Here is an 8,777-nt window from a genome sequence, read left to right as displayed (position 1 = left end):
CCCCCCCCCGCCCCCCTCTCCCGCCATGAATTCCCTGGGATGGTCGCTTTACCCCTCCCCCCACAGCGTGGCTGGTATCAGGGAAGGTCCCTGCTAGCCAAACGCGAAAAGCTCTGGGCCAATTTCCCCCCCCCCCTCCGCGCTCGGCTAACTGCAGGGAAGGATTTCTTTTCAGCCACAGGCAAACAGCCCAGTAGGAACGGCCACCTCTGTCCCCTTAATTAAGTTCCCGTATTTCAACCAGGTTACCATGAGCGATATCACTCTCCTGAGGATTACACAGCAAGATAAAGAACGGATGTTGCTTGAATGCCAGCAAACACCGGGACCATACGCTGCCAGGCTTTGTCAGGCAATGATACCAGATTACTTGCTGCAAGCATGGCGTGGTCAAGTGTCCTACCATGGAGGACGGAATAAAGCGGCACTGCCCAGAAACCTTGTGGCAAGGCTTTTGGAGTACCTCCAGGAGAGCTTCATGGAGATGTCCCTGGAGGATTTCCGCTCCATCCCCAGACACGTTAACAGACTTTTCCAGTAGCTGTACTGGCCACGAATGTATCCCAAGTCCTCAGGGCAAATTAATCATTAAAAAACGGTTGCTTTTAAACCATGTTTTATATTTTAAAAGGTAAACTCACCTGAGGTCCCTTCCATGGGGTCATGGTCTTGGCTACTGGCTTGGGAGGCTTGGGAGGGTACTTCAGTCAGGCTGAGAAAAAGCTCCTGGCTGTTGGGGAGAACGGAGTGCTGGGTGCTCTCTGCAAGCTCGTCCTCCTCCTCCTCCTCCTCTTCCCCATCCGCAGAATCCTCAGGTGTAGAGACTATCCCCGACCCGGTTTCCACGATCACAGGTGGGGTAGTGGTGGCGGCCCCCCCTAGAATTGCATGCAGCTCGGCGTAGAAGCGGCATGTCCGCGGCTCTGACCCGGAGCGACCGTTTGCCTCCTTTGTTTTTTGATAGGCTTGTCTGAGCTCCTTCACTTTCACGCGGCACTGATCTGAGTCCCTATTGTGCCCTCCATCATGCCCTTGGAGATTTTTTCAAAAGTTTTGGCATTTCGTCTTTTCGAACGAAGTTCTGCTAGCACTGAATCCTCTCCCCATACAGCGATCAGATCCAGTACCTCCCGTGCGGTCCATGCTGGTGCTCTTTTTCGATTATCAGCCTGCATGGTTACCTGTGCTGATGAGCTGAGGTATCTGTGGTATCTGTGGTCACCTGTGCTCTCCACGCTGGAGAAACAGGAAATGAAATTCAAATTTTCCTGGGGCTTTTCCTGTCTACCTGGCCAGTGCATGCGAGTTCACATTGCTGTCCAGAGCGGTCACAATGGTGCACTCTGGGACAGCTCTCGGAGGCCAATACCATCAAATTGCGGCCACACTAACCCTAATTCGAATTGACAAAATCGATTTTGGCGCTACTCCGCTCGTCGGGGTGGAGTACAGAAATCGATTTTAAGCGCCCTTTATTTCGAACTAAATGGCTCCACTGTGTGGACGGGTGAAGGGTTAATTCGAATTAACGCTGCTAAATCTGAATTAAAGTCGTAGTGTAGACCAGGCCTTAGTATCGGGGCAGGATGCAAGGGTGGGGAAATGAAGAGTGTGGAGCATGAGCATGTAGATGGTCCCGTGGCGCGGTTCGGAAACGAACTGGCTGCAAATCGTGCAACCGGCTTGAGGTACAGAGGGGTGGGAGTCTTGAAGGCTCACGGGGCAGGGGCCCGATGAAAAAATCCGGAGGGCCCGAGGTAAGGGGTGGGCGGGGGATACCCTCTTGCAGGACCCACTCGAGGAAAGACCGAGAAGTGGGCAATAAGACTGCCTCCACCTCCCGAAGTACGAGCCGGAGAGTTCCTAGGGCAGAGAGTCTCATGTGCCTACTGAGTGCATAGGGATCCACCTATTCCCCCCCTCATAGTCCAGGAGGTCTCCAATCCTGGTAGCTTCCATCAGGACCAACCTCTGGAACACCAAGGGGGACTCCGCCACCTGCACACGAAGATGGGGATTGTGTAGCAGGGGCTCTGTGAGGGAAATCTGCCCCCCCCCCCACGGTGGCCACCATGGACCTGGTCACCGAGACCAGCTTCCAGGTCTGGAGGAGGTCCTGGTAGAAGACCAGCAGCTTGGAGAGGTCTCGCAGAAGACCTCTCTGGGGGAGAAAAAAGCTGCCAGTCATATCGGAGCCCTGGGAGGCGGCGGAGGAAGGCGTGCACCAACGTGCTCCATGCCGAGTTATCTGCACCATAAAAGAGTCTCTGCAGGGCTTGGCCCTGTCCTCCCTTCTTCAGGGGAAGATGGAGAACCCCTGCAGAGACCCAGTGTAGTCCCGGCCAAAAGAACTCCAGAACGAACTCTGGAGCCAGGCCAGGAACCCTGGGGCTGAGCACAGGGTGTTGAGCTGGTGCCAGAGCATGGACAGGACTAGCTGCTTAAGCACCAGTGCCCTCCCCCAATTAAGCACCAGTGCCCACCTCCGCAACCGCTCAACCACCCTGCCCTCCAAATCGTGCCAGTTCTTCAGCGAAGAAGGATGCATGGCAGAAAGATAAACGCCAATATAGAGCAGTGGATCCACGCCCCACCAAATGGCCTGAAGCGTGGGTGGGAGGGAGCTCGCCTGCCACCCGGCCCCGACCATCAGGCCAGAGCTCTTGACCCAGTTGACCCAGGCGGAGGAGGCCGCTGAGGCAGGCCTCCTGGACCACGAGGAGCACGTCATTGGCGTACGCTGACTGGACCAGCCACATCCCTGGCTCACGGAGCACCATCCCCAACAACCACCTCCGGAGGAGACGGAGGAAGGACTCAGTGGCCAGAGTATACAACTGGCCTGACAGCGGACAGCCTTGATGCACTCCTCACCCGAAGCTGACAGGTGTAGTCAGGGTCCAGTTGAGACTGACCAAGCACTCTGCGGAAGCATACAGCACCTGGAAAAAACCCACGAAACGGGGCCCGAAGCCAAATGTCCACAGAGTGCCCATCCAGTTGAACGCCTTCTCCTGATCCAGGGAAAGGAGGGCGAATGACAGACCATCCCTACACCCAAGCTCAAGGAGATCCCGGACCAAGTAAAGATTGCAGAAGATGGTACCGCCTGGGACGGTGTAGGTCTGGTCAGGATGGACCCGTCACAGCAAGATGGCCTTTGCCACGACCTTATAGTCCGTGCTGAGGTCTCAGAGGTCCCCCTTCTTTGGAAGCAAGGCGAGCACTGCTCACCTGCATGACAGAGGGAGGATCCCACTCCCCAAGGACGCGGCCCAGACGATGGCAAGGTTCGGGCCGAGGACGTCCCAGAACACGCAGTAGAACTCTACGGTCAGCCCGTCCATGCCTGGAGAGACTTAGTGAGCATGAGATGGAGGGCTTCCGAGAACTCAACCAGAGTGAGAGGCAGCTCTAGCCGGTCCCGGTCGCCCGTGCTGACCACCGGGAGTTCATCCCAAAACACCCCACAGGCATCAGCTTTGGTCGGATCCGGGGAGAAAAGGCCAGCGTAGAAGGCCCTGGCCCTCTCACGCATCTCTACCGGATCCGTGAGGGGGGTGCCGTCCTCCGCCAAAAGGCAGAGGATGGCTTTTTCACCCTCCCACTCCTCTTTTTCTTCAGGGCATAGAAGAAGTGGGAGTCACGATCCATCTCCCGTAGGAGACGGATGCGAGATCGAACAAAGGCACCCTGGGTCTGGAGCTCATCAAGGGCCCGGAGCTCCTCCCGCTTCTCCCAGCACACTCCGCAGAGGGATGGATCCCTGGGGCTAGCGGCCAGACACCTCTCCAGCTTTAAGACCCCCCGTTCCAAGTGCTCTATTGCCACATCCCTCCGCCGGCTGGCACCCTGGATGTAGCCACGGCAGAAGAGCTGGGTGCGAACCTTCCCCACATCCCACCACTATTGCACCAAGGGAAAGGACCACCTCTGCCCACACCAGGACAGCCAAAACTCCCAAAAGGACGCCACAAAGCCCACATCCTCCAGCAAGCTGTTATTAAAGTGCCAATAGGCCAGACCTGGCCTCTCTGGAGTAAGAGGCCTTCATGGCCACCAAATGGTGGTCCAAGAACAGGCCCGGCTGGACGCTGGAGGAGTGGACCACGAAAGATGGTGATGAGATAAGTAAATGCGATCCAACCAGGAGTGGCACGACCAATCAACCTCCACCCGGACATACGTAAAGGTGGAGTCATCATCTGGGTGGTGGTCGTGCCAGACGTCCACCAGGGAGTGATGATCTATAATCTCCCGGAGGACATCTGCGGCAGTCTGGCACTGCTTGGTCCCTGTGCGGTCCCACTCCTTGATAGTGGCGTTAAAGTCCCCACCCAGGACCAGACACTCATGAGGATCTAGAGAGCCGAGGAAGGTGGATGCCTGCTGGAAAAAACACACCCGCTCCGGGCCCGATGTCAGGGCATAGACGTTGACTAAATTCAACGTCAGCCCCTCCACCCGGGCACGGTGGTGCAGCAGGCGACCCGGCATGACCTCGGCTGTCCCCAGCACCTCAGGCTGTACGTTCGGGGAGAACAGGGTAGCCACCCCGGCCTGACGAGCAGAAAGGTGGCTAAAATACACCATCCCCCCCACTCCAGCCCCCAGCTAGCTTCGGCAGCCAGATCCATGTGGGTCTTCTGCAGGAAATTACCGAGTACCCCCCTTCCCGAAGGAAGGAGAGCACCTGACACCTGCGGAGACCCACCCTACAGCCCCAGGTGTTCAAAGTGGCAAAGATGGTTGTCGGCATAAGGAGGGCTGGGGAAGATCCTCACGGGCAGGCACGCTAGCGGTCCCCATTGGTCCCCGCAGCAAACCGTGACCGACCCCGAAAGCCATAAGGGAGTCATGGAAGCAGCAGGTCCGCTTGTAGGCTGCAGCGTCCTGTCTCCCAGTCCCTCTGCCCTCCCCTTAAATGGCCCTCACGGTCCGGAGAACAAGAAGAAAGTCCCCCCAGCACTGGAGAGCGAGCTGCACCCTATTCCTGGAACCATGGGTATCCAATAAGAAATAGCGCAGCTTGTCTCTTGGTACCTGGGGGGCAGGGGTCAGAGACGCCTGACTGTCCCCCGGTTGGGTCCCTGTACCGGCCCCGCAGCTTGACCCCAGCTCAGGGGACTGCGGCGGAGGGAGAACTGCAGCCCCGGATGGGCCAGGAGAGGGAAAAAACAAAAACTGCCTCCCAGGACCCCCCAGAAAAAAGGAGACAACCCCGGGGGCAGCAGCAACAGGAGGAGGGAAGGGAAAGAGGCTAAGGACAGTAGCAGGGGCTGGGATGGGGTCGGGAAGAGGGGAAGGACACTGATCAGGGACAGGGCCGGGCACAACATCAGGGGACTGAGTGGCAAAACCGCTGGGACACGGCACCTCTCTAAATGAAGCACCCATGATTAGAGCACGGGGGTGGGGGCTGCCACCCTGCCTCAAAAAGATTGGCACCCTTGGGCTCAAAGTCCAGCCACTCGGCTTCAGCAGTCACCACACTGGGCACGGTGGCCCCAGCCGGAGTATCAATCACGGCCAGACAGATGGTCAGGGCCCAGGGTGTCACAGAGGCAAGAACAGGGGCAACAGCCTGAAGGGAGGGAGGAGGAGGAGGAGAGGGCAACAGATTACAAGTGCCCTGTCTGAAGCCCTCCAACAGGGGCATCCATCCTCTTGGTGGTAGGGGTCAGGCCAAAGGCCTTGATCTCATCAAAAATAGAGGCAAAGTCCCCACCGGCCTCTACAGGGTCCCCCTCAACAGCAGCCGGGGCAGTAACCACCTTGGCGCCTACAGGGGGCACAGATGGCAAAGGGGCGGGGGGGATGCCTTCCAACAATCCCTCAGGGAGGGACACCAGGAGACAGGTGGTACCATCCTCCACCTCAGCTGCAGCTGGTGAACATCAGCAGGGGAGGCAACGGAAGACCCAGCACCAGCAACCCCCTTCATAGTTTTACAGGTGGTCCCTTCCTCCTTGCCAACGAGACGGGGCTGCTGGGCCCATGCTCACAGCGCCTCCCTCACACAAGCTCCCAGCTCCCCGAAGAGGGGGGCTGGCCAGCCAGGTCAGAGCCAGGGAGCGAGGGCGATGACGGGAGGGTAAGGGAAGACGAGGGCAGGGCAGCAGGGAAAGGGACAGACTCCCCCTGAGGCAAGCCCCACTCGATTCCCACCACTGACCCTGTCACCCTCTCCTCTGCGGGCCCCAGTCTACCACCCACCACAGCAGCAGGGCCCACTCATCTGGGCATGCCAGGGGGGGCGGGGGGTGCCTCCCCTAGGACCTGAGCGGTGTTGACAATGGTCACAGATGGAGGAGGGGACGACACCAGGGACCAGGCGATCAGGGCTGCCAGCGATGAGCGTGTCGACGCCCTTCTGGGTATTGGGAGTCGCAGATGCCCTTCCAAGCCAGGCCAAGGGCAGTACCTCCAGACATGCCCCGCCGCCCAGCAGAGAAAGCACCGAGCCTCCCCCAAAGAACAGTAAACCCGGTACGGGGCCCATTAGTGTAGCACCAGAAAGGACCCCTCCAGAGCCTCCCTGTCACACACTGCCGGCAGTACCTGAATCTGCACCTGCCAGTGGAACGATAAAACATGGTGGAGGGCGGGGTCCTTGCAGCCCAATGGAAGGGGGCTGAGGATGGACAGATCCTCCAAAGGCTCAAGGGGGACATGAACGCCCCCCACTGCCAAGCCCCTCTCCACCGCCTCCTGGGCTGCAGCCTCCGACACCAGGAAGAACACCACCTTCCCAAACATCTTAGAGGCCGCCACCACGGCCGTAGGCCCGACCACCTGCACGTAGGTTTCCACACAGGGCAAGGCCAACACCAGGAGGCAACACACCCCGTGCCCTCTGGTGAGGGTGGGAAAGGGGCTCCGGCCGCCAGGAATGGTATTCTGGGAAGAGGCTGGAGCAGATGGTAAGGCGGCGAGCAGAGGGATTGCAGCCACCTGGGCGTACGCCCTAGGAGCCGAGGAAGCAACACCGCCAGGGCTGGTGGAGGGAACAACGGGTAGGGGAGAAAGGCGGGGCCACGGCCATCAGCAGGGCCGCAGCAAGAGAAGGAACCACCGCCACAGGAGGTTTCGCCATCCAGGCGGGGCCCTTGCCCTTCTTCATCCCCCGGCCCTTCCCACCGGCTAAGGGAGCAGAGGAAGAGGAGGCAGAGGTCGCGGCAGCAGCAGCGGAGTCTCGGGAGTCCCTATCCGTGCCCACTGCCACCAGTGCCTCAGTGGCAGCGAACAGGGCCGGCTCCAGGCACCAGCCCACCAAGCTTGTGCTTGGGGCGGCACCTGGAGGGGGGCGGCATAGCGCTCCGGCCGCCGGGGAGAGCGGAGCCACGGCCGGGCTCGCCGCCCTCCCCCCGGCGCTCTGGCCGCCCTCCCCCCCGGTGGCCGGGGGGAGAGCGGCGAGCCCCAGCCGGGGCTCGCCGCCCTCTCACCGCCCTGTCCCCTGCGCTCTGGCCGCCGGGGGGAGAGCGGAGCCCCCCCGGGGCTTGCCGCCCTCCTCCCGGGGCTCCGGCCGGAGGCTTTTTTGCCTGGGGTGGCAAAAAAACCAGAGCCGGCCCTGGCAGCGAAGGCAGTCAACCCGGCAGTGGCAGTCGAGGCGGCCATTGCAAGGGGAAGGGGGTGGGAAGGGAGACTAAAAGGGAACAACAGGAGTGTCCAGGGAAGTCCCACGCCCCCGAATCACCGTACACAGGAAGGGAGGGAGAGGAACAGCCACTAGGGCAGAAAAAAGGGAACAGAGGAAAGGGGAGGGAAACGGCTACCACACCCCACCCGCTAGGCTGAAAGCAGGGTAGAGGGGCGCCAACAGAAAGGGACACAGGAAAACAAGGAACAACTCCTGGCACAGGATGAAAAAACCGGCTCCCCCGGCTGCACTAAGGAAAGGAGGGGAGAACTAAAACATCATGGAGTGTGTGCATCAGTGAAGGGATTAACGAAAAAAAGGGGGGGGGAGAGAATCTTAGGCGCTGAAAATGGAACGTGGGCACGCAGGCAAAGAGGGTAAACCAGGCGGGGGGCAAACAACAAGGGATCGGAATGAAGGGGGGGGGGGTCAGATCAAGTATGTCACAGGCAAGGAGCACAAAACAGAGTGGGCTCAAAAGCAACCAAACCAAAAGGGGGAAGTGGGGCTGGCAACCACGCCTGCACCACGGGACAAGGGCAGGGCAAACAAACTAACCAAAGACCAACAAAGAAAAAAAAGCCCTACAAAAAGCAGAGCAGGACAAAATAGAGCAAACAGGGTAGCTAGAAGAGGGGTGGGCGGGGCAGGCAGTAAAGCGAAAGGGGGCAAACAGCTGCAAGGACAGGGCAGAAGGCGAAGCAGAGGAAAAGGGAGCCCACCAGCCAAATGCAGCAGGGGAGGGAGGACAAGTCCAAGGGAGGGAAGAGGAAACGCGGACCCATGGGCACCTGAAAAACACGTGCCTGTTCGCTGCTGCTACTGTCCCAAGATGGGGAAAAGGACAGAGCAAACTGCTGGGCTGGGGAGCAGAGATCAGAGCCAGGTGATAATAGGGAAGGTAGAGGGTGTGGTGGTGGCAGTAGGGGAGTGGACGGACTGGCGGGAGGGCTCCCCAGAGCAAAGGCACCTACCACCACAGAAGCAAAGATGTTACAAACCCTCTCCACAGAACAAGGCCTTCTCCACTCCCTCCTCAGCTCCAGCAGCAATAACAGGCTCTCCAGCAGCAGCAGCAGCAGCAAGGGAAAAAGTGAAGCCTCATACTCCCCTCTGAGGGTCACACCAGCAGGGTCCT

The sequence above is a fragment of the Terrapene carolina genome, unplaced genomic scaffold (genome assembly GCF_002925995.2).
Source record: "Terrapene carolina triunguis isolate 2854851 unplaced genomic scaffold, T_m_triunguis-2.0 Scaffold88, whole genome shotgun sequence".
Lineage (NCBI taxonomy): Eukaryota > Metazoa > Chordata > Testudines > Emydidae > Terrapene > Terrapene triunguis.
The sequence above is the reverse complement of the archived record's forward strand: the minus strand, read 5'-3'. Positions refer to the sequence as shown.